The sequence below is a fragment of the Gobio gobio genome (assembly GCF_949357685.1).
Source record: "Gobio gobio genome assembly, chromosome: 5".
NCBI classification, from domain to species: domain Eukaryota; kingdom Metazoa; phylum Chordata; class Actinopteri; order Cypriniformes; family Gobionidae; genus Gobio; species Gobio gobio.
The window spans coordinates 18,367,613-18,394,490 of record NC_137101.1 but is presented as its reverse complement, the minus strand read 5'-3'; the positions used below and the strand labels follow the sequence as shown (position 1 = coordinate 18,394,490).

The following is a 26,878-nucleotide window of genomic DNA, read 5'->3' as shown; positions in this document are numbered from 1 at the left end:
CGTATGCGCTTGTTTGAGTCGGACCCACAACAGTTTAGGTCAGGAAGTTTGGTCTGGACTTGATCTGTTGTGGAGCAACTATGCTCGAACCAGAGCTGCTCGGACCAATGAAATTGTCAGGGCGGGCTTTATACGATGATGGACAGATGATCAACAGTAACGTAAACGGAGAACTTGTTCGCATATGCGTTCACCTTTACTATTTCTCTCAAAAACGATGATCGTGTTGGTAAGTACTCCGTGTATCCTTAAATTCTTTTTACAACACCAGCAAAGATCGTTTACACACATCACCTTCTTCTACTTCTTCCAGTGTGCGTGCAGTTGAGTTCTGTTGAAAACTATGCGTCGCTCAACATACGTCACTTACTCTGTTGCTCTGATTGGTTGTAGGTCTATCCATTTGAATGCAGAGGCATTTTCACCCCATAATCACAGTCCAGGAGCAGTATCGGACTCATATTCTGACTAGAATCTTAGTATGACGATGTCAGGCTATGATGGAAATGCATTTACCGAATAAATTCCTTGATGCGCATTAAAAAAATAAATAATAATGTGGCTTTCGCGATGTAACAGTACATAACTGTACTAACCAGCGGGAAAATCTTGTTTGCAAAACATCTGAAATGCTGTTTTGGTCATTCAGAAATCTGTTGTCAAAGATGCTCGGTATATTTCCCTTCTAGAACTGTCTTGCATGACTGCATTCCCAAACAGCAGCATCTGCCTCTGAAAGCTAGACAACACATTTATTGAGATGCACAAGTTTCTCTGGGACGCAAATCATTTATTATATACGAAAATTCATGTATATGGTGGCTTCTCCGATGTTTCTTAGTGAATTGTTTTTTTTTTTTTTTTTTTTGTTCTCTTCGACTCACTGGATGGAAACGGTGCTTTTAGCAAATGTTTTATGCGATATTGCAATTTTGCGCATAAGTTGCATTCGCAACTTTGGATGGAAACATAGCTAGTGAGATCATTTTGCAACAAATGAAACATGAACGAGAATCTGCACAGCAGTTGAATGAAAGTGAATCAAGTTGTTAATTTGGCTGTAAGCAAATTGAGGAAAACTGTTTATTTGCTATCATATGTGGAGCGATGTTATTTTAGTATTTATATAATATTATAGTGTTTAATTTTATATTTTCAGCTCATTTGAGTTGAAGTTGAAGTTTTAGTAATTTTGCTAAAATGCTTGTGGTCTTTTTTATTATATTTCTGTTCAGTTTGTCATTTTAGTACTTAACTTATTTCAGTTTGTTGCCAAGGTAAGATATATATTTCTTCATCTAATATTTATATTTTATTTCAATTAGCAACATTTCTCTTAAGTCTCTTATTAGGTCTGCAGACATGCAAAATTTAATTAAGAGACATCAAGACTTGCTTTGTGAACAACTCTATTGAACAAATCTGCAGTCAAAACCTAAATTTAGGATTTCTGTATTCAAAATGCAAATAAGATATGGCTATTTTCAGTTAGTTAATGTATGAGACTGAAAATAATTGGATTTAGTAATGATAAAATATAAACCTATTACAGAAATCTTACCTGTTCCTTACCCGTTTCATGTGTGTGACAAATATGTATGACAGAAATATGCAATTTTAACATAAATGTAGGCCTAAATATGTTATGAGCATGTTAAGCAAATGATTCAGTGAATGATTCATTTGTGGCCACCTACTGTAACCTACAGAAATGAATCCGTTAAAGAAACTCTGTGGATCTTTTTCATGAACAGAATCAAAAGATTCAAGTCATTGGGATAATTCCACACACACAAACTCCAATCGTTCCCAATGATGGCGTTGTGGCGAGCTGATGGAAAAGAAAATGTTAAGAGTGAAAAGGATGAGATGAATAGGAGGAAAGTGAAAAATATAGGGGAGAGGAAAGAAAGAAAGGGAGAGAGAGAGAAAGAAAACGAGCAGATTCCTTCCCCTCCCATCCTCTTGTTTGGTTCTCAGTGTGTGTAAATGGCCAGGGGGAAAATTGAGGGGGTAGAAACGCTCCTCTCTTGTTAAACTGCTGGCAGATGACAGAAAAATTAGAGGCATTTTGCTCTTGACAGGTTGTTGTGTTTCTTTTCTGCTTCAAATGGTTTGTGTCAGTTTGTTTTCAGTCAAGCTGTCTCTCCCTCACAATGCACGCAGTGTACAGGTTTTTGTTCCGTTGGGGAAAAGGATCTGATATATCTAATGCCTTTCTGTTTGAAAAGAACAGTGGAGGGAAACACACTCACTGCTGTGTCTGCTAATTACAGTGGCAGACTTTGATTACTTGTTTGAAAACACTTTTCAAACATGCATAATGATAACAATTAGTTACCGCTACATTTTCTCAGCATGCTCAGAATCTCCGTGTCTTGACAGCGTATCTTTCATCCAGAGTTTGTGCAATGTGGAATGAACATTTGTCTGGATTCGGTCACATATGTCGATGTTAGCACAGTCTGCTGTGCAAACGACTGTGTTTAAAGGGACAGTTCACTCAAAAATCTGTCATTTACTTAACGCATGTTGTCCCACACCCATGTGACTTTCTTGTGTCAAACACAGAAGGAGAATTTTTGAAGAACGTTCATTCTGCTCTTCCTTATGAAATGAAAGTGGATGGTGACCAGAACTGACACCATAAAAGCCTCATAAAGTCCAGGGCCCAAGCATGGAGGGGGCCCGTGATTGGCTGAGGGAAGGATTGACAGCTCCATCGGGAGCGGCCAAACTTTTCCTGGTGGCCAGTTCCCCAAAACCCCAGATAAAGAGCTGCTATGTACTGTAGCGCGAGAGCAGCTGGACGTCTCACGCACAACGCTGGCAAAATCGTTTGATGCTTTCGCAGCTCTATTTAAGTGATAACCAACGCCAGTCGCTTGATACATTTGAATTTGATACAAGCACAACATGATATCTGGGCATTTAAAGGCTCTGTGGTGAAACTAGCTGAAAGCAGACTGAATAGTTCCGACTATGTAAACTGAAGTGTTTAGGTAAACTGTATAGGCTACAAAACGGTAATTACCAGCTTTTCAATCCTCACAGCACCAAAATGTACCACGTGCTTACTCTGGAAATGTTGCATTATGGTATGTTATTATTTTTACTAATATTAGCTTTAAATAACATATTAGGCAATATAAGTCATTTTCGAGGTAGTTTTTCAGTCTAATTTTTAGATAGTTTATTCTTAGTAATATTATTATTATTTTTTTCGTTGTTGTTGTTGAAGAAACCATAAGTATGATGGGCTACTATGAAGGAGGCCCTTGAGTTTGCTATAGCTCCAGGGCCCTAAGTGTTCTTAATCTGGGTTTTGGAAAACACATGGGCAAGATAAATGGTGACCAATGTATGCCAATGAAAGTGAGATGAAGAAGTCTGTCTGGAAAAATCTGTAAATGAGCTTCTGCACTAAACAAACTGTCTAAGATGACATTTTAGTCTCTTTCCTTTTGTTTTTCCTGTTTAGTTTATGAATAATGAACTATGGTGATACAGAATGAATGACTTTTTACCGTAATACAGGAAACTGCATCCTGATTGTGTTTTCTATAAGTGAATCAGGGATTTGGTCCCGGAGCCTCTCTCTCAAACCGTGAAATCTGACAGACACGATGGAAAGCTAACTTTGTGTGACAGGAAACTTTCCATTTGTGCCGGATAGGCCCTCTTCTTGATTTGATTATTTCTGCCTGGCTTGTGCATTCCCTCACTCATCCAGGGATGGGGTTTGACAAGAGGCAGGAGGTCTTTATTTGATTACTTGTGCTTTGTATGTTTTTCTGCCAAGGTGGGTGGGATTTAAAGAGGCATGACTGGTTATTCTTTAGTAAAGGATCGTCTTAGACTTTGTATTGTGTTTTTGTGTCCTCTTAACATTGACATTTAGATACAGTCTTATACCGGTTAGTCAACATGGATGGCTTCATTCTGACAAGTAACGTCCCTGTTTTACGATCATGCGATTCCTGGCCTTTAAAAACATTAAAAAAATATATATATTTATTCAGAATGGATGGATTAAATAGATCAAAAGTGACAGTAAAGACAGTCTTCATCCACAGGGCAGCTCTGTGGACTTACAACCCCAATTCAGAAAAAGTTGGGACAGTATGGAAAACGCAAATAAAAAAAAAGAAGTGATTTCTAAATTTACTTTGACTTGTATTTCATTGCAGATAATATGAACACAAAATATTTCATGTTTTGTCTGGTCAACTTCATGTCATTTGTAAATGTTCATCCTTTCCTGTCATTCAGACCTGCAACACATTTAAAAAAAAGTTGTGACAGGAGCAATTTAGGGCTAGTAATGAGGTAAAATGGTTAAATAATGATGTGATTTGAAACAGGTGATGTCAACAGGTGATTGTAATTATGATTTGGTACAAAAGCAGCATCTAAGAAAGGTCTAATCCTTTAGGAGCAAAGATGGGCCGAGGATCGGACCTTTGTCAAGTACCACAATACGTAGTTACATCCACAAATGCCAGATAAAACTGTACTGTGCCAAAAGGAAGCCCTATGTTAACAGTGTCCAGAAGCGCCGTCGACTTCTCTGGGCTCGGAGGCATCTGGGATGGACCATCACACAGTGGAAACGTGTACTGTGGTCCGATGAATCAGTATTTCAGGTATTTTTTGGGAGGAAGGGACGCTGTGTGCTCCGGACCAAAGAAGAAAAGGATCATCCAGACTGTTACCAGCAACAAGTCCAAAAGCCAGGGTCTGTCATGGTATATCTGTCAGTGCCCTTGGAAAAGGTAACTTGCACTTCTGTGAAGGCACCATTAATGCTGAAAAGTACATAGAGATTTTGGAGCATAATATGCTGCCTTCAAGAAGATCTTTTCCAGGGACGTCCATGCAAATTTCAACAAGACAATGCAAAACCACATTCTGCACACATTACAAAGTCCTGGCTGTGGAGGAAGAGGGTACGGGTACTTGACTGGCCTGCCTGCAGTCCCGACCTGTCAACAATAGAGAATGCCTGGCGCATTTTGAAGCGCAAAATGCGACAACGAAGACCCCGTACTGTTGCCCACCTTAAGACTTGTTTGCAGGAAGAATGGGACAAAATTACACCTGAAACACTTCATCACTTGGTGTCGTCAGTCCCTAAACGTCTTTTAAGGCGAGACACGGCAGGAGAAAACATCGTTTTTTCATGCAGTGGTAAATTTTGAGATTTTGGGCCAGTTTGCTCCCTTAACATGTAAGCTTTCATGTCGAATTAAAAAAATGTCAACATTACACATTAAGGTGGTTATTTCATTATATTTTGTCACCTTTAGATTTCTACCCGAAATCATCAAACATTTTTCTAGCGCGATCTCTCGTGCCGTCTCCATTCACAGAAACATGTCATGCTTGGTATCATTATAAAGCTCTCAGTCTCACAGACAGCACTGTCTAATCCAAATATGGACATTTCCTTTGTAGAACTAACCAACAGCGAAAGTTTGCAGCCAAAAACCACATCTGATTGGTCGATGTGAATTTCTCACGCGCTGCCGATTGCTTGTGTATTCTCCGCCTGAGAGAAAGTGCAGACAACGCTGAAATCGGCTCATAAATGCTCACAGAAAAGACAGAGTAGCAAGAGCTAGTAAAAAGAAAGTAAACAACAACAGATTAGACGACGAAACACCGTCAGAATTAGATTCAAATAGTTATAGATGGACCAATACAACAAACAGGGACAGTTTGTCTGCAGTTTTTGTGACTGGTGTTTGTTAAGGTAGTTCTCTTAAGGTAGTTCTCTAATAGCTATTGCTATTAATAATTTATTCATTTATCAATCTCCACGCGTTTTAAATATTATACACTACTGATATTAATTAACTGAATATATATTTTGTTTGTAGGTTGGGGGTTTTATAGAAATGTATGCAGTTATACAGTATAAAACTTTAAAGGCCGTTTTCTCAAAATGAGTTTTTTCTCACACTCAGAGTCAGATATATCCACTTCAGTAGCACCTACAAGCACCAACTTTTGCAGTCTTATACTGAACTATATTCTGAAGGCTTTTACTGAGGGATTTGTTAATATATCATTCCTATCCTGAGTTATAGGTCCTTTAACTCCAAAAAACATGGCGAAAATTGATTTTTTAAGGCTATTGTCAGTATTCTCTAATTTAATAAAGCACAAAATAAGATATCCAGAATCCCTTCTGTAAAAGCCCTCTCCTCTAACATGTCAACAAATAGAACCAAGAATTTTAAACATGGTCCTTTCCAGTTTCCAGATTTTGTTTTTGGAAAAGTATGCAAATGAGCGTATATTTAAGTATATAAGGCCTCATTTGCATATTAAAACATTAATTTACACAAAACGTGTAATATATTTTTTTCTGGAGAAGTTTCACAGTGATATCTTGTAATTAAAAAAAATTCCCTATTCACCTGTAGTGTCTCGCCTTAAGTGTTGTGAAAAGGAATGGCAACATTACAAAGTGGTAAATGCTTTACTGTCCCAACTTTTTTTTAAATGTGTTGCAGGTCTGAATGACTGGAAAGGATGTATATTTACAAATAACATGAAGTTGACCAGACAAAACATGAAATATTTTGTGTTCATATTGTCTGCAATGAAATACAAGTCAAAGTAAATTTAGAAATCACTTCTTTTTTCTTTTTTTTCATTTTTTTTTTCATACTGTCCCAACTTTTTCTGATTTGGGGTTGTAGATATCCAGTGCTCGAACTAGACTTCGCATGTTCAGCTTTTCCTGATCCTGATCTTTGAAAGGAGGAGGGCAGAAGGCTTGCAAAATGATGTTCATGGTACATGGTACGTGGTACATTGGTCGGCACTTTAGGGACAGGGTAAAGGAAAGCCTTGACCATCCCTGGTGCGAACTTCAAGCATGTAGGGGACACCGACAGTGCCTGTAAATCTCCAACTCTCTTAAGAGAAGTTATAGCCAGAAGAAACACTGTCTTAAGAGTTAGAAACTTTTCCGTAGATAAGCCTTCTGGCACAATTGCCAGGTCCCAGGCCGGAACTCTGGTACGTATTGCAGGCCTTAGCCACAAAGTACCACGAAGGAAACAGGACGCCAAAGGGTTTCTCTCCACAGACATACCACCCAAAGCTGCAATGGTCGCCACATACACCTTCAGTGTGGAAGGAGATAGCCCTGCGGAAAACCGATCTTGTATTGAACCCACTGGGGAACTAACTGGATCCCACTGTCGCAAGCTGCATCAAGAAGTGTAAACTTTCCACTTCAAAGTGTAAAAGTTTCCATGTTGAAGGAGCTCTGGCATGAAGTATGGTCTCCACAACCTCGGTTGAGAGACCAGAGTCTATGAGTTGGGCCCCCTCAGAGGCCAAACTCTCAGGTTCCATATTTCTGAAGCTGAAAGATCATCCATCCCTCCTGACCGGAATCTCAAGGGGACAGCCGTCAAGAAGGGACACTAGGCCCGAGAACCATATTCGGCTCGGCCAGTACAGTGCTACCAACAGTAGGCTTTTTCCGTCCCAGCAAACTTTTTCCAGAACTTCTGGGGAAAAGTGTACAGACGCAGCCTCGGCCACGCTTGAACCATAGCGTCCAACCCCAGAAGGGCTGAATGTGTGAGGGAGAACCAAAGTGGACAGTGCATCATATTCTGAGATGCAAACAGGTCCACTTCTGCTTGGCCGTAAACCTCCCATATTAGCTTCACTACCTCGGGGTGAAGCCTCCATTCCCCGGGCCCCAGCCCCTGCCTCGACAGGATATCTGGTACCCCGTTTGGTCTGCCCTCAGGGAGAGCAATTTCCCTGGAGACCACAAGAGAATCTGGTGTGCCAGTTTGCATAGTGTACGCAACTGCAGTACTTGATCACACGAAGTGGGTTCCCTCTCAAAGCTCCTAGTGATTTTTTTCACTAGGAGCTACTCTTTTTGCATTAAGATTTTTCATGAATATGGGCCCAGATAACTAAGCCATCTTATGGAACTGGCTCATGTTTACATGTACAAACAACGTCTTTGCATTATTTGACTTTTAGCTTTCAGCTTCCTGCCATAATTGATTTAGAGATGGACTTTCCCCCTTTTGAAACGGCCGAGCTTTGTGCTATACATCAAAACGTTGGGATTGTGGGGACCGAATTGACTGCGGAGCTGAACTCGGGAGACTTGCACTTGTTCTTGTAATGTCACAAACAGACACGTTTAGCCTGTGACAGTCGAGATAAGCCACTGGCATTTGAAAAATGGCCCTCTAACCTGAGGAACTGTTCTCACAGGGGCCTACAGTCACTTTCCCTCCCTGAGATTTTTCACACTATCTTCCGTTCAGACACATACTGGAGAAAATAGCCCAGATGTGCCAGAACCGCCACCACATTAACAGTGCAACACCGTGCAAGCTGTGAGTCACAGCCTCCCATACACACACATCTAAAAGCAGTGTGTCAATAGCAGCAACTGTCATCAGACTTCCCATTTTATGGGTCAGTGTTGTTGTTGTCGTCCTCCCAATGTCAATGAAGACAAAGAGGCTAAACCAACGCCAGCTGTTCCTAATACCACTGTGCGCTTTCTCTCTCACACACTCCTCTACATGTGTTACACCTGGATTAGCTCTCTGTTTCCCAGGATCAAATGCACACCATCTATCCCTTTACGTGATTATTTTCTCTTTCTTTCCCTCGCTCTCTCTCTTTCATTATCTAATATGGAGCGTAATCCTCTTGTGGAATTAATCTGCTTTAACGAGTGTTTGTTACCATGCTGAGATGGAATTAAAATGAGTCTTAGGGAGAGGAGGGGTCGGTGGGATTCAGCGCCGCTGAAATGTTTGTTCTTGTCCAACCTGCCTTATTCTCCAGTGGTAAACACTAGAGACACCTGCACACATCAAATAGAGCAGAGGCTGAGATTCAACAAGGAGCGTTTAGGGAGTTTTGGGGATGGTGTGGCCTAGTGGTCATGTAACTGAAAGGTTGTGGATTTGAACATCAATGTCGTGCCCTTGTCAAGAGACTTTCTCATGGTTGCTTCAGTGAGTTTGACCCTCTAATAAATGTACGATAAGCAGTGTTTAAACCTGTATCCTACAAAAATTAGGGAGCCTGTCATCTATAAAGACATATGTGTTATTATGACTCATTTAAAGATTTGTTTTAGCGTATTTAAATCCATTCTGCAAATTCTATTTTTTTTAAGATACTATCTTTGCCTGCCTGTCATTTTTTTTATTCTAAAAATCACACAAAAATTGACACAAGTTGAGTCTGTAAAATGTTTGAAATACGTCTCTTATGCTTACCTATGCTGCATTTATTTGATCAAAACTACTATAAAAATTGAAATATTGTGAAATATTTTTACAATTTTAAATAGCTTTTCTATTTGAATATATTTTAAAATGTAATTTATTCCTGTGATGGCAAAGCTGAATTTTTAGCATCATTCTAATATGCTGCTCAAGAACCAATTCTTATTATTATCAATGTTGAAAACATTTGTGCTGCTTAATATTTTTAATGTGGAAGTTGATCAATTTTGTTCCACGATTCTTTGATGAATAGAAAGCTCAAAAGCATTTATTTGAAATATTTATTTGTAATGTTATAAATGTCTTTACTGTCTTTTTTTATCAATTTAAAAGCAGAAATAATAAAAAATTGACAAATCACAGATTGTAGGGCTGCAGATTTCTCACTGGCCTACTGCTCATAAAACTAAGATGTGATCATTCCTCGTACTTGGTTGGCTGTGTTATGAGTAGATTTGAATTGGTCTAAGTAGCATTTTGGACACTTTGAGGGTCACACACAGTTAAAAGAAAAGAAATCCATAAACCAGACTAAAGAAGTGCATGAAAACCTCTCTCGCTTTCATTCTCTCAAGCATTCTCCTCCACATCGCGAGTCAGTTACCTGAATCTATTGACGTCACCGCGTCTTTCAAAAAGAGAAATTCACCTCAAAAGGTTTTGATTTCAGCCACAAAGAGGAGGCACTGGTATTGATCAGAGTCTCTGTCTGTCTGTTCTTTTCTCTACCAGGGACCGAAGAGCCGCAGCCTCTATAGAGGGACTCAGACAGGGTGGGAGGAGATCCCAGCAGGTAAAAGGACCCACCGCAGGTCATGACCACAAACAACATATCAGCTGGCTATTTCTGAGAGGGCCATTGTGCCTGATTTCTGTCCAGGCGCCACAGTAAAACTCATACAGGTACACACACTTGTGTCCTCCACACCTGGTTGTAGGTCTTTCTTAACGCTGTTTAAGGTCAGCAACTTACAGTTGTCTCTCGATTTTCTTTCACACAAGCACACACATACATATGCTGGTGGGGATTTTACATTGACTTTTGACAATTTTTATGACCTGACCCTGGATGAAGGTCACTTCAGCACAGACCTCATATACACTGCATGTTTGCGAATATAGGGCAGGGATGTACTTTCGCCCTGTTGTTTTGTAAGGTCAGGAATGTCTCTATGTCGATTCCAATTATATTTAGCTTTTTTTTTATTCCGTAGAGAGAGTCATTTGGAAGCTTTTATCTCGTTATGAGATGAATAACAACATCTGCTACTTAAATTCAGCACAATAAGCAGCATTGTAAAGCTTCCTGAAGAACTCTGAACACCACATTCCAGCCGTGTTTGTGTTTGCCATCGTTTCTGATCTTCTCATTCCCTTTACAGACCTTTGTTTGACTCTCTGTGTGTGTTGTGGGGTTTACATCTCTTACCTGAGCTTATACTGTGGGGACAAAATTGTTCAATTAACATAAATTCTGCATTGGTGAGCATTAGAGACTTCAAAAACAAAAACTAATAAGAGACTTCAACTAAGAGACTTCAAAAACATGAACAAATCTTTCGAACGGCAATCTGTGGTATGTCCTCATCTAAAATTGTAAACATTTGCGTGTTTATGGCTATGATCAGTCTGCAGGCAAATCAGTTTTTTTCTCAAATCATATCTTTTCAGGCTGACTGTCCGCACTATTAATTGCAAGTGATCAAATAAGATTTGTGTGTCCAATCATAACCAACCTATCTGTATGGGTTTCTTTGGTAACGACATGGACGTACCCACATATGTGATGAGGCTTTCAAAACGGATGTTTCATCACCTCACTCTCCAAATAAGTGCCCTGTTGAGTTGTGGTGCAGAACTCCTCTGGTGCACAATGCCGAAATCTTTGGACATTCCATTTGAACACCTTATGAATACTTCCACCATTCGTGTCATGGCATGTTAGCAGCATATTCACAGTCGTGGCCCAATGGTTGGAGAGTCAGACTGGTAACCCGAAGGTTGCGAATTCTATTCTCAATAACGGCAGGAAATGACTGAGGTGCCCTTGAGCAAGGCACCTAACCCCTAATCGATCCTCAGGAACCACAGCAAAAATGGCTGCCCACTGCTCCAGGTGTGTCCACGGTTTGCAGTGTGTGTGTGTGTGTTCTCTACTCACTGCTCCTAATGTGTGTGTCACTGCCTTGGATGGGTTAAATGTAGAGGACAAATTCCGAGTATGGGTTAACATACTTGGCCTTCACATGTCACTTTCACATTCCCATCACCAGTTTTGACGTTATCATAGTATGTCACATTAGGAGTGATGCAAGTTTGAAATCCGATTTGAGCAGCCAGAGTGTCCAGACTGAGACGCATCTGTAAAAATCTGATTGGAATCGCATTTCAAACCACCTCCATATGTGGTTTGAATTAGATTTGAAAAAATCCGATTTCATGTGGGGATTTTTTTGCTTTCCCGACTTTCACAAAACCCATCTGGATAAAATCTGGATATGCAAAAAATCAGATTTTTGCCGTCTGAACATGCCTAAGTGTTTGACTGAGACAACAGAGAGATATGGGGGTAAAAAAAAGCATCCTGGCTACAATTCACAGCGTTAAAAGGCTGTCAACTCACGGAAAGTCCTAAACGTGAGCGATGTACTCACGTACACATCACACAGACTGGAGAGGGGAAAAAACAAGAGTGAGAGAATGGGAAGAACCACATTTTTTAAGTTACAGAAAAGGAGGAAGAATAGAGATGGTGAGAACTAAGATAAAGGAACAGAGAAAGGAAGGAGAAGTAGAGGTGAGGAGGAGGCAAGAGTGAGAAAATGCAGTTAGAAAAGAAGAGAAATGGCAGACGAGGAGGTGAGATTGATAGAAATAATATTTACAGTAAGAGGAGAAACTATTTCAACAGAGAGAGGAAGTGAAATATGTATCCAGAATAAAGATCTTGACAGAAAGATGAATGCAGACATGTGGATGATCGTGGCTTCGATTTTAATTGAGCTTGTCACACAGACACTATTTTTAAGTGTTGGAGTTCTTTCACCCTGTGATTGAGCCTCATGACATCTAAAAACGACAGCTCTCATCCATGTGAAGACAGGGTTCTGTTCGTCTCACGCCGATTGTGCTACTACTACCTTTCAAAGTCTGAAAATCTGCCAATTTTTCCCTGTTGGACAATGCAATCTTCAATAAATTATCCAATCGACTTTGAATGAGGGATCTGAGCTATCTAGACTATTGTACACTCAAAATTGGGTTTTTTTCTTAGCGTTGCAATATAATAATTGTTTTGTTCCCTAAAGAACCTTTTTGTGAATATAAAATAACTATTTTTTTTTAAATGTGAAGAACATTTTAATAATCTAGAACCTTTTGTCTAATGGAAAGGCTCCATTGATGGTAAAAGTTCTTCTTGGAATCAATCATCAATGCCAATTTTTTAAGGGAACCATCAGGCATACCAAATAACACCCTGGCATTACTGTAGTGAAGTTTGCATGGTCAAATCTAAAAATCTAGAAGAATCAGTTAACCTTTTGAGGAGGAGAAATTGTGGTTTGTGTCTTTGGTCTGCTGGTCATTACTTACATCGCTGAACCTGTAAAACTGTTAACCAGGGTCAAGTTGCGAATGATTGGAGCACCAACACAGCAACAGGAAGTCAACGAGTGTGTGGCAAGTGTTTTGTAAGATTTTTTGTTTTGTTTTTCTTGCTGTGTGTGTGTGTGTACATATGTTTGAAAATGTGAGTGTGGAAATGTTTTATTATTAATTGATGCTAAGATCAATCATATGAATATACACAGTTCATAATTAGTGACCCATCCCTAAAACAAGGCCAATAATCTTATATAGACAGTGTAGAACTAAATAGTGCAAATGCATATTACTAATAACATTTTTTTATTTATTTATAAACTATAATTATATGTCACCCAGGGACTTGTCAGTAAAAAGACAGGGAATGTCTTTACTGTTTTTTTTTTCCACTATAAATTAAATGACTTCATATTTTTTATGTGCAAAAACCATAAATTTGACTGTATTTTACAGTAAAAATTACATATAATGCAATGTTTAATAATTTACAGTTTTTCACTGTATACATTGATTAACAAAAACTGTTTTACTGTAGTGTTTTTTTACACTCTGTGGTTATATTTTGCAATTTTGCCATAAGTATTCCAATTTCTGATACAAAAATTTCCCAACACCCAGAAATGACTGTATTAACCCCTAGAAGTCTGAGCTGTTTTGGGGCCCTTTAGAAGTTTTGACATGCTCTGACATTTGTACTTTTTTCAGTTGCTTATAAACATATTCATGGCAAAAGTGTCATTACACTGTGTCCAGCACAAACTGGGCTACCATAATATGTGAGCAACATATATGTACATGCTTGTATTTTTGAGAGAATAATGTTTATGCGTGGTTTTTGAAAAAACAAAAAAGACCTCAAAACACACAATAGATATGTGTCCACAAGACTTTTGATTAATGGGTGTTGTTGCCTAGAGTTTTTGCTTCAAACTGATGTGAGAATCATTGAGCCTACTCATTCACATAAAACAATATATTAATATACATTTTGTAAGATATATTTTTTCTTTACAAAGGCAGTATGCGAGGAGGCGTGAACGTTAATGAATAATGCTGGGTATCACACCTGAGATAACAAAGGAATGCATAATGACCTTCATAATGAATGAGCTTCAGGTGTGTGACTGAGAGGGAGCAACAGGACAAAGGAAATGTATTTTTAGAATTAAATTTAGTTTATTTAGAATGTAGTCAACAAAGGCCTATTATATTTTAAATGATCAAAAGATTTGACTACACTGCAAAAAATGCTCTTCTTAGTATTTTTGGCAAACATTTTCTGAATCATTTGATTTTGTAAACTATCATATACATAATACTCAAATATAATTTCGAGCTTCAGTTCATTTATGAGACATGCATGCAATGCATGATCATCAGCGCTAAGGCTATTGTCTGTTATATTGGCTTACTTATTAAATAAGAAGCAAATATATTAAAAACATTTATTAAAATGAAGATACAATTTATACAAAACGAAAACAGGCCAAATAAATCTTGTCTAAACAGTCTGGTCTATGACGTTTTATGTTGCAGCAGGATTGAATATTAAATGCAAAAAGACCGTTTAAATATGACAGATGCTAACAGAATAAACTTAGCCTACCGCAATCAGCTGCTTAATCAGTTGCTCTGAACAGAACATCAACAGCTTTCCATGAGGAGAATTATTCCAGGATTATTCCTCAACGCTTCTCAAAACGATGTAGCTGAAGTGTAGCGCTTCACTTGAAGTGTTTGTTTGGGTTGATGTGTGGGCATTGCCACATGGATCGCCTCCGTATTTGATTCTCAAAGAGCGCTCGCTCCGTGGCCGTGGTCGCATTACCGGATAATGAAGAGACTTGCGAACGACTGACATCTCTCTCTTTTCAAACAGATTACATAAACACACAAAATATTTGTTTTTGATTTGATTTACATTATTTAAAACCTGACATTTTAACGTTTCTTTAGACATATGTCTCATGTTTGTGTGATAAGTTTTCACTAAGATACAGGCCATTTTCTGAAGAGAATCAGATTAGACATCATTTACAGAGAGGCTGCAGTTCGCACATCATGTTTGTTTTCTTTATATTGCAAAAAGCACAACAATTTGTTTTTATTGTGACTGTACACACACACACACACACAAAAATAAAAACTTAACAGATTATGAAGATGTATAACACTTGCCTGAATGATAAAAAACGACTGTCGCGACTGCCGACTCGAGGGGGTTAAAGGGTTAGTTACAAAGTACATCTCCATACAGTGGTTCTACAATAATTGTATGAAGCGACGAGAATAGTTTTTTTGAACTAACCCTTTAAATAAACATCACCACAAGACACCTTTGTACATTAGGATGTTCCTACCAGTTTTAAAACCTCTATAGTGAAACATTTGTGAAAAACATGGAAAAAAACATGGTTTCACAGACAGGGCTTAGACTAAGACAAGACTAGGCCTTAGTTTAATTAGGACATTTACAATCTTGAGACAAAACAATGGCACTGACATATTTTAAGACATATCAAAGGAAGTTTTTTTCAGTTGAAACAGCTCAAACATGCATTTTAGTCTGGGACTAACTTAAGTGAAACCGGGGAAAGAGTGTCAGTTTTAGTGTGAAGATGCATCAGTGATAATCAACCGCTGCTGTTTCCGAGATAGGCAGGTTCTGGTCAAACTGACTAACACCCCCTTGCCTCTCCTACCCAAGACTAAACATCATCACCATGCAGGAAGGAACGGCCTGTTGCTAAATTACATGATCTGTCGTTTACATCCCAGCAGATAAATATTTACTCCTGCGTTGTGGCCCGCCTTGTGATTAGCCACCTCCCCTCACACAGTACCGGGACCACCTCGATGAACAATGGCTCTTTCATGGGCACCGTGTCATTCCTTCTTCCCCTCCTGTGAACCCCGGGGAGTGGGACAGGAAGTCGCCCTCGTGGCCTCAGACCGGGTAAAGGACTCTAGGGGAAGGGGGGAGAGAGATCAGAAGGGGGTGGAGGTACTCAGGTAACTGAACCCTGAAGGTCTGGGGCACTCCAGCCGTCTAGCTTTTGGCTGCCATTGTGGTTTGTTGGCATGCATGAATCTGGCTCCTGGTTTGTAATGGCGACTTTTTGAAATCCAATTATTTCCTAATGTTAAGATTTCTGGTCTCTAGTTGAATATCCTGTTTTCCTCAGAAATGCATCAGATTGCAGAACTAAAACGGGTTTGGAAAAAGTGTTTCATGTTGACTTTTTAACATTATCCAATAGCCTGTGTGGCCTAGGTGATGTCATTGGAAAAAGAACGTTGTTTCAGAGTGAGAGGATGTTATGACATCTGAAGATAAAGGAATAACAATACATGTAGTTTTCTTCAGAATAACATGCACTGATTAATTGTGCTCAATAAGACCAGTAATTTGCGTTAAAACCGTAAATAGGGTCAATTTTCATTTCATGTTGCCTTTAAGCCTGAAGAACCAGAGCAGGTTGGAGCCAGCGGAGGGACAGATGTCGGCAAATCCGCCCATCTTGATTCCAGCGAGTTTCATTACCAGATGTTTCAGGGCTATTATTGCATTAGAGCTGAAATGAATAGGCAGATGTGTGTGTGCATTATTAGCGGAGCTGAATTGTGCTGGTCTTATGATCACAGTGATTATAGAGAGTCGAAGAGGAGCACAACCGCAGGCTGGCTGCTGGTAATCCTCTTCTTTCCCTAAATAAGCCCCCCTGTCATCCGCTATGTCTGATACAAATGCTTTCACAATCCCCCATTCTACCCTTTAATTCTCTCTCTCTCTCTCAATCTCTGTATGATGTTAGCCGGGCACTTTATTAGAGCCATTGTGTTTATCTGATCCTATTAAACACTAGAGGGGCAGAGGAACAGAGGAGCTGCGCTTTCGGTCCATCTTGTCCCTCATTTCAGTTTGCGTGAGACAATAATGGCATTGTGATGTCCGGAAAAATCCTACCCAACCAAACAGATCTGTTTATTTGTGTAGCCGTGTCTGTGCCTGCGTGTTCCCGCTCACACTGACATAGAGATCTCTGTGACACCAAGGTAAAAATGGAACAGACAGCTTCCAGGTGTTTCTGCTGATGAACAGGTGTGTGTGCGTGTGCCTGTGTATTTTTAAATTCAATCTCTGTCAAACGCACACATGCGTGCATCCGGCATATCCCTGGCTGCCTCAGTCATCAAATTCATCATTATTTAAAAAGCAAAAGCACTAAATGCCCCTCTAACCCCTTAATCACTATGCGGCTGCTAATTCAATAATACCCCCGTAGCTGTCTGGTGATGCCCGCATTGTTTTGGCTCTGCCCAGGTGATGGTGGCTCATTCAGGGAGCCTGGCGTTGTCTCAGGGGCACGGTGCCCTGTTACGGGTGCCCATTGTGCATCTATTGTGTGCCTATTGTGGCAACCCTGAGAGAGCTGGAGGAAAACAAAAGCACCAGCTCTGCAGAGTGCCCGTGCTGATTTCGCATGCACCTGGCATCGCCACAGACGCGGGACATTATTAATTGCTAATACATATTTATGTGGCACAAATTTGCCATTTGTTTATGCATAAAATTATCAATAGACACAGGGCGCTTAGCCAGAGAAAGTGGTGACCTTTTTAAACAGGAGTGAATGGAGCCCAGTTTGCTGGTTAAGACTTTGTGCGCTTTGTCTAGTGTGGGTTTGCTTTGTGTTAATCACAAGTGTAATAGAGAGCATCTTGTGTGCGCATGCTTGATGTTGTATGAGTCTGAGTGAAGTTTAAATGACAGCGAGATAAAGGAGACTGTGAAGGAGTGTAAACTGACTAGCAGAACCTTGAAAACTTGAAAAGGTATTGGTATTACTTTGTTTTTTGGACCTGTGGCATGGTAAATTCTTTGTAGAGTGCCATGTAAATACTCTTGAATATGAATATGGTATTTGAACCAATTCAGTCACTTCCAAAGTTTATGGCTATATTAGTTATCATGCATGCAGTTTTTTTTAATTATTGTGTATATATATATAAAATATATTATATAGATATATTTTTTGCCCTCACGTGACATTCCTGATCATGTGGATTCCTATTAAATTGACTGGATTTCATCTGCAAACATTTGAAAATGTTTGACCGTGCAAAACTCGCCACCATAATGGTAGGGTGTTTTGGGTAGTTGTCAAGTCTGATCAAAAGTAATAGCACACCTGTCCTCAAAAAACAATTTGAGGTATCATTCATGTCATGGCATGAACAGAGGTTTTTAAAAAAAACCTCTATGATGTGTGAGCAATGCTTTGTGCCTTTACAACACCATTAATTAACAGAAATATTCAATCTGAATGACACAAATTGTGTGTTGGGTTAAAAGTCATGTGTTTGTGTGATTGCTACTAGTTGAGAGGCTCATAAGCATCACCCAGCTTCACTTGACCCGGTGGCAACACACACGCGCACACACACTCAACTCAATAAGGAATACATTACTCCCATTTCAAGTGACTCTTCCCCTTTCTCAGCAAACACATTTACTTTCTATTAAAGCCTGATCTGCTGTGCCGGCAGCCAAGTAGCCGCCAGAGTTTATTACCATAAAGATTAGAACAGAGCTCTTAACACGCAGGTGAACACACGCACACGCTTTCAACACCCCCCACCCCCAGGCACGTGTGTGTGTGTGTGTGTGTGTGTGTGTGTGTGTGTGTGCACATACTGTAGACTTTGCTTTCCCACCTGTTGAAAGGGTCTCTGTGGATCTGTTTGAGTCTGTTTCTGGACAGCTGTTCAATATTGACATTATTTTTTAAGGGACCGTTCACCTAAAAATGAAAATTGTCGTCTTTTTCAAAAAAGATTCTAATTCCGTAGAATACACAAGAAGATTGTCTGAAGAATGTTCATGCTGCTCCATACAAAGGGAGTGAAAATACAGGCTGTTGAGCTCCTAAAAGGACAAAAACACCGTAACTTGAAACGTGATCAATATGATAATTTTATTGTATTTATATGAAGAAATCTGATACATTTGTGTGCAGAACAGACTGAAATTTAAGGCATTATTTTGTGAAAATTCTGCTTATCTGTGGTCACCATCCACTTTCATTGTATGGAAAAGAGGGGCTTGAACATTCTTAAAAAAATTCTCCTTCTGTGTTTCACTGAAGAAAAAGACATACTGGATTTAACTGTTACCTTAATGCCTTCCTCCGTTTATCTTTCTTAATTCACCTCTCTCCTTTCCTCTGTTTCTCATCCCCAGGGTTCAGCTGCTCACCAATGGGTTTGTGGTCTGAAGACGAGCAGCACTCATCTCTTTCACATCCTTTGTAGGTCAGTTCCTATTTTTACTCTTTTTCTTCCCCCGTTTTTGTGCAAGGACACCCCATTGTTGTCAGCCGACACAAGCAAAGTCTGTCGTATTGGTAAACAAATCAATTACTGCTTCACAATGGCTGCGATGTGCTCATCAAAGACACATTATCGCTCTGTGCCGTATTGTTGTCATCATGACACCTCTAATCATGGTTATCATGGGTTAGTAGTTTCCATGGCTACACTATAACAGTCAGCCAATAAAGCGCCCCATCCCAGGCTGGCAGAAAAGCCATCAGCCAATTGAAGCGCCCTAAGAAAGAACTAAGTGCCCAGTTTGGACCTTCACATTTGGGAGAAAGCGCAAAAGGCCATGTAGATGCTGGACAATAATGCATTGCAAAATAGCTAATACCAATCAGGTTAAACTGTTGGGATCCTTTTTTTGTTTGTTCGTTCGTTTACGGCTGCAAATCATAAAAATTGTAATTACTGTATGTGAGTGACTTGTTTTCTGTTTCTATTAACTTTCAACACTTAGCCATTTTTTGTATGTTCCCAAAGAGAAAAAAAGTGAGCTGGTTGGCGTTTTTCAGTGGGAGGAGGTGGAGTGATGATACAGAGAGCAGGGTCACAGTTATCAGAACAAACAGAGGGCAAGAGAAGCAGAAAGACAGAAAGAATGAGACAGAGAGAGAGGACAGGGCCACAGGGAGGGGGCACGGGGCCAGCTGGAGGGCCAGGCTGTGTGCTTTGTGTATTTGCAGCAACAATGCAGGGCAGCTGAGAGTTGCCCCATGACCGTTTCTCCTAGGGCAGCCTGTACCCTGTCCACACACACATAAATACACACACACACGGGTCACTGCAGTGCTACTCAGCTGCTGATGCAGTCGACTGGAAACAGCCACACTCCTAAAAATCAGATTGTTTTTTTTCCTTTCCTGTCAAATACACTCAAGTTCATGCTTCACAGACCTTCATATTAAATGACATATGGGTTTGCTGTTGACACTGTCCAGGAAAGATAGCCAAGCTTGAGGCTCGGAGAATGACAAGAATGTGTGTGAGCCCGTCTTTAAAGGGGTCATATCATAAATTATATTATCATTTTATAATTTTTATTATTATAATGCTTGAAAAGTTTTTGTTGCTTCGAAAACAGTCATAATTTTTGTTATAGTTTTACATGACATTTTTACCCTCCTTCTGACCTTTAGATGTCATTGGTCCTGTGTTTTGCTGCCTGTGCCTTTAAGACTCCTATACAAATGGCTGAATAATAGTGCTTGACAGATGTAAACTGCTGGAACTCTACAGAGCCCCTAAAGCGACATGGTGGTAGAAAACATATATATTTCAAAAGTTTTGCATTTCCCGAGAAACTTTACATTCACTCGCAAAACATTTGCATTTCCCAAAAACTTTTGTTTATTTAGATTTTATGTGAAAATAAAACATTTCCCAAATAAATATACAGTATATATTGAACACACAAATGCACACTAAAGGATGATAACTCTTAAAAATGAACATTGACTTAACCTGTTGTCACAATTTACATGCTAACCAATAACCCAGCAATGCATGTAAACTGTGTCTACAAGACTTTATTAATAAATCAGGTTATTAGTGAGGTCAATATGTTTTCATTTGTGTATATGACTCCAGGTATATGTTATGTCAGTTGTTATGTTAAAGCATTATAAACTGAAGAGTATCGGAAACTTATGGACTTATTCAATATATTGCCAAAAGTATTGAGACAAATCAATGAATTCAGGTGTTCCAATTACTTCCATGGCCACAGATGTTCAAATCAAGCAGCTAGGCATGCAGACTGCTTCTACTAAAATTTGTGAAAGAATGGGTCGCTCTCAGGAGCTCCGTGAATTCAAGCATGGAACCGTGATCGGTTGCCTCCTGTGCAAGAAGTCCATTCGTGAAATTTCCTCACTACAAAATATTCCACAGTCAACTGTTAGTGGTATTATAACAAAGTGGAAGCAATTGGGAACAACAGCAACTCAGCCACAAAGTGGTAGGCCACATAAAATCACAGAGCGGGGTCAGCGCATGCTGAGGTGAGCATAAGTCGCCAACTTTCTACAGAGTAAATAGCTACAGACCTCCAAACTTTGTGTGTCCTTCAGATTAGCTCAAGAACCAGTGTTTCACGAGTTCACACTTACAAATAAGTCAGATAGAATAAATGGTATGCGTATTTGGCGTGCTGTCCGAGGAGAGTGCTCCGAGCTCGGTATTTGGCCCGAACCCAGAGTACTCCCCCCGTATGTCTGGTTTAGGAAGTAACCAGGTGAGTGTGAGGAAGACGGGGTGGTGGAGGGATGCTGAAAACCTGTCAAGGAACTTTGTTGAGTTGACTGGGTATTTGTATGACCCTCCACTTGTGCTGATTGGGTAGACATGTTGATTACTGATTGCTGACAGCTGGTTTGAATGACATCATGATTGGATAGATCATTTGAACGTGCTCCTCCCGAACTTTGTTAATGAAACATCATATAGAGAGCTTCATGGAATGGGTTTCCATGGCCGAGCAGCTACATCCAAGCCTTACATCACCAAGTGCAATACAAAGCGTTGGATGCAGTGGTGTAAAGTACGCCGTCACTGGACTTGTGCAGTGGAGATGTGTTCTCTGGAGTGGTGAATCACACTTCTCTGTCTGGCAATCCGATGGACGAGTCTGGGTTTGGTGGTTGCCAGGAGAACGGTACTTGCCTGACTGCATTGTGTCAAGGGTAAAGTATGGTGGAGGGGGGGTTATGGTGTGGGGTTGTTTTTCAGGGGTTGGGCTTGGCCCCTTAGTTCCAGTTAAAGGAACTCAAGACATTTTGACAATTTCAGTGGGAACAGTTTGGGAATGGCCCTTTCCTGTTCCAACATGACTGCGCGCCAGTGCACAAAGCAAGGTCCATAAAGACATGGATGAGCGAGTTTGAGTCCTGACCTCAACCCGATGGGATGAATTAGAGCGGAGACTGCGAGCCAGGCCTTCTCGTCCAACATCAGTGCTTGACTTCACAAATGCACTTCTAGAGGAATGGTCAAAAATTCCCACAAACACGCTCCTAAACCTTATGGAAAGCCTTCCCAGAAGAGTTGAAGCTGTTATAGCTGCAAAAGGTGGGCCAACCTCATATTAAACCCTATGGATTAAGAATGGGGTGTAATTTAAAGTTCATGTACATGTAAAGGCAGGTGTCCCAAAACTTTTGGCAATATAGTGTATATTATACTCTCATGCAGTTACAGATACAGCATTTTGATTGAACACTTCTACTTCGGCTACATGAGAAGAGGACACATTTTTATCATTTCTTGGGTCAAGAAAGAGTTGTTTTCAATCAAAATGCTCCCTCTGTTTGGATGTGCTTCAATCCTCAGTAAGTGCGCTTTCCTGTCACATATCACACATGCATACTTCAACAAGCCGACAAAAAGCAGGTTAATGTGTTTACATTCCAGGAGAAATCTGGGTATGTGGAAAAAATCTCGATTGGTTTATGCCAATATACTGTATTATTCCGATAAAGGAAAACGGGTTAACGCATTTACATGACCTTTGTCATGTATGCATTGCCGGCTTAAGCATAATCGGGTTAAGAACGTCATCATGACTGGCCGTCAGTGAAATATAAACGTGTGCAGACATGTTAATACTATGTTAATAATAGAAATCAGACATCAGAAATCCAAGAATTACAGAACAGCTCAGTGATTTATAAAAGGATTTAAGTTTTGAAAGTTACAGTGTTTTTACATGGTACATTTCTTAAAGAAATTTGAGTTCTCATGTCCCATGTTAAAAGATCCCAGACCACTTGAACCTGTATTGTTTAGGTGACACAATTGTGCATTGAACAACGTCCTGACTGAACTAAAAGGTCACCAGCCTCTTCATAAAGGTTTACGTTTCTGTGACTATTGCTTCCTTTGTGCAGTACAAACAGTGAAATGTTGTTCAAATGTGTTGGAGCGTTTGGATCACAAGCTGTGTGTGGGGCACGGACAAGTATGCTTGTGTGACCTCTGACCTGTCTTCCTCTCAGTACACATCTAAAGGAAGTTCCGCCTGTGGTTAGCCCACACAGCCAGGAAATCATGTAGTGCAGAGGGAAGTTGTAGGGCTGTAAACTTGTTTTAGATGTTGCGTGACCTCTTTGACCTCCACTCATGATGCAACATCCTCTTTCCTTTATTGGAAAACACAGCTGAAAGCATGTGTGTTTATCCATAAAGCGAAAGTTGCTGTCTGAAGAATGCACCGTATGCATCCGTTTGTGTACGCGTGTGTCCCGTTAACTCTTACAAGACACCTGCATGCACTCCAAACACCGGGCCTCCTTGGTTTCCCTGAAGGCTGAGCGCTACAGGGACCCTTGTCTTCCTCTGTAAACAAATACAGGCATGATAAAGGACGTGGCTGAACCGGTGTTTCAGCTGAGAAGTATAACTTTGTGTTAGTGTGTGTGTGTGTGTGTGTGTCCAGTACGTCAGGCCTCAGGTGCTCTCTAACAAAGCACTTGTTTACTCTGCCGTAGTCTCCAATGTAAACACACACTGAGAAATGGAAGCCAATTGTGCTTGGCATTGTAAAGAGCACATGAGGAACGGAGCTGGAGTTTTGGCTGTGGCTTTCTCCAACTGGAGAGATGATGCTGAATATTATTGGATATTATGACTGCTACTTTTTTCTTTTTTCTGGAGTCTAGACGAGGGTGTCTACATTGCAACTGTCCATTTGTGTCCTATTTACTTTAGTGTCTGTCAGCCTCTGGGATGATATGAATATATATATATTTTTTTTTATTATTTCTTTTATTTATTCAAAGAAATGTTTCTTAGGCACCAAAACGGCATATTTGAATGACTTCTTAAGAATCATGTAACACTGAAGACTGGAATAATGATAGGGTGACCAGATTTCTCATGGTGAAATATGGGACGGGACTGACAAAAATAGGACAAATACAATAGAGTTACACATTTTTCAGGTACAGTAGGTTTATTTAACATGTATACATTTCTTTAACATGTTATTGTTTGATAATAACACAGACAGGTATTTTAGGCTGCTGTCACCTTTATCCGGCTTTCACCGAGCTGTTTACGCCATGGCCGACTGTATTTATTCGAGATACTCCACACGATGGGCATTTTGACATTTGTGTCTGTATTTGACCATTCAGGCACAAAGAGAACTCAATTTGGGGTTGTGTGCTGTCTGAGGGAGAGCTTCTGGTGTATATCATTCAGCGCGAGACCACTTACTGTGCATAATAACTTGATAAACTCTTTTTGAAGATCCTTGTTAAATGTACATATGCTTCTTTGACATCTTGGCGACTGCTACTCGCTTTTATATTATCACCTAGCAAAGACAATTTAGGAAAGAAGAAATATGGGACAAAACATAATTTTTTACACTAAAAATAGAGTTGAAATAAGTAATGAAAGCTTTGCCATAATTTGAATAAATTACATATTAAAATCTATTAAAATAGAAAACTTACTTTAAATTGCAATAATAATTTACGAGATTACTGTATTTTGATCAAATCAGACTTTATTTCTCTTTAGTCTCCACTGCATGAGTACTTTATTAAATAGAAACAATGTTATGTTTAACTAATGTCACAGTATGTTGCCCCTTTTCAGTTACTTGCAGAGAGTATTACTTGCAAAAAATACATTTTAATGTTAAATATTAAAAGAAATTTTTAAAATAAATAATGAATCTTGCTTTGAGAATAATATAAAAGTGCTGTGGGGTAAAATATCAAATATGGGTTATAGCTTGTTCACAAGAAATTTGACTTGAAATGAACTCAGAATATCACAGATGTCCACAAACAGCATGGTTCTTTTTGGATTCACATTCATGTTCGAATATATTTGGTCCTTACAAGTTATGGACCCACTTTATATTAGGTGGTCTTAACTACTATGTACTAACATTTTAATTAATCATTTGATACATTGCACTTATTGTGTACATGTTTTTACATTGTACTTACATTTTTAAAAAATACCTTCATGTAATTACTTCTATAATTAATTTATGTAGTTACATTTGTAATTACACTGTTGACACTTCCCTTACACCTAACCCTACCCTTAAACCTACCCATACCACCACACCTGTCCATAACTTTACCTGTATCCCACCTCAATATCAGCAAAGGTGTTTTGCTATACAATATGAACACAATAAGTGCATTGTACTTATTTTTTGATGTAAGTACATAGTAGTTAAGGCAACCTAATATAAAGTGGGACCCAAGTTATTATGCAAAACTAATCTCGGATACATTATGACGTAGTTTGTGAACAGGAATTTGCCTGTATTTACACAACAGTAAGGTTCAGTTTCTTAATATTAGTTAAACTACAGGGCTGTTGAATGCTTGAATCTGATTAGTTGACGAACATTCTAAAGTGTGCAATTATTTTCAGGGAAACGCACGGCTGAAGTACTTCCAGTCTGGTCTTGTCCTCATGGCATGTCCATATTACTTCGTCAAATTTCAGTTACAGCCAACAACAGCAAAAGAACCAAAACCCAAGACCAAGTAAATAAATATGTGACCATGGACCACAAAACCAGTCATAAGAGTCAATTGTCTGAAAATGAGATTTATACATCGTCTGAATAAATAAGCTTTCCATTGATGTATGGTTTGTAAGGATAGGACAATATTTGCCCGAGATGCAACTATTTGAATATTTGGAATCTGAGGGTGCAAAATATTTTTGAAATATTGAGAAAATCACCTTTAAAGTTGTCCAAATGAAGTCCTTGCAATGCATATTACTAATAAAAATACATTCTTGATATATTTACGGTAGGAAATTTACAAAATATATTCATGGAACATGATCTTTACTTAATATCCTAGTGATTTTTTGCATAAAAGAAAAATAGATAATTTTGACCCATACAATGTATTGTTGGCTATTGCTACAAATATACCCGTGTGACTTATGATTGGTTTTGTGGTCCAGGGTCACATATAGTAAACAATAGGATAAAAACAACAATTTTTTTAATGTTTTTTTTACCACGAAATTACACTCTAAAAAAAAATGCTGGGTTAAAACAAGCATTTCTGGGTTATTTGACAACCCAGCGCTGGCTAAATATTGGACATTACACATCTGTGGGAAGAAATTGCTGCTATCTTTAGACTGTTCCATTCGTTAAATGACAATCTTATATATTAATTTTTGAAAAGTTACATAAAAAACAGCTTTACCTTGTGCCATTTCGTCTGTCAGACATTTTAAGTTTCAACCTGTCAAACGCATAGCACGACCACAGCCGCGACGCTAGTGCACAACAGTGCTCCTATTATAGTCAGTGAAGCACACGACAGCTTGGGACAGCAGTGTCGCGTCGTGTTTCAGCCCTAATCGTGCATTCGTTTGGCGGGAGGTGAAACTTCCTGGTGACGCTTGCGTGACGTTCGGCTAGCGTTCCTAGCAGATGTTAGCTGTGACTTGCATGTAGGCCTAAACAAAAATTGTAAAATGTACAGACATTTTCCTCTTTGCACAGTAATAATTTCATAGGAGTACTATATAAAACAAACCTTAATTTCATTCAGGAAGTTTCCCCTCAGGACATTTGACCGTAGACAAATGTATCC

The 26,878-nt window shown here is 39.4% G+C and overlaps 1 protein-coding gene across 1 annotated transcript in view; it reads left to right on the top strand.

The window, feature by feature from the left end:
- The window catches only part of sox5 (SRY-box transcription factor 5), a 233,559-nt gene that overhangs the window by 27,088 nt on the left and 179,593 nt on the right, over positions 1–26,878 (top strand). Inside the window, exon 3 of the mRNA XM_079817426.1 lies at positions 19,150–19,220. The gene's annotated coding sequence lies outside the window, so the exon portion shown is untranslated. The remainder of the gene's footprint in view (positions 1–19,149; positions 19,221–26,878) is intronic.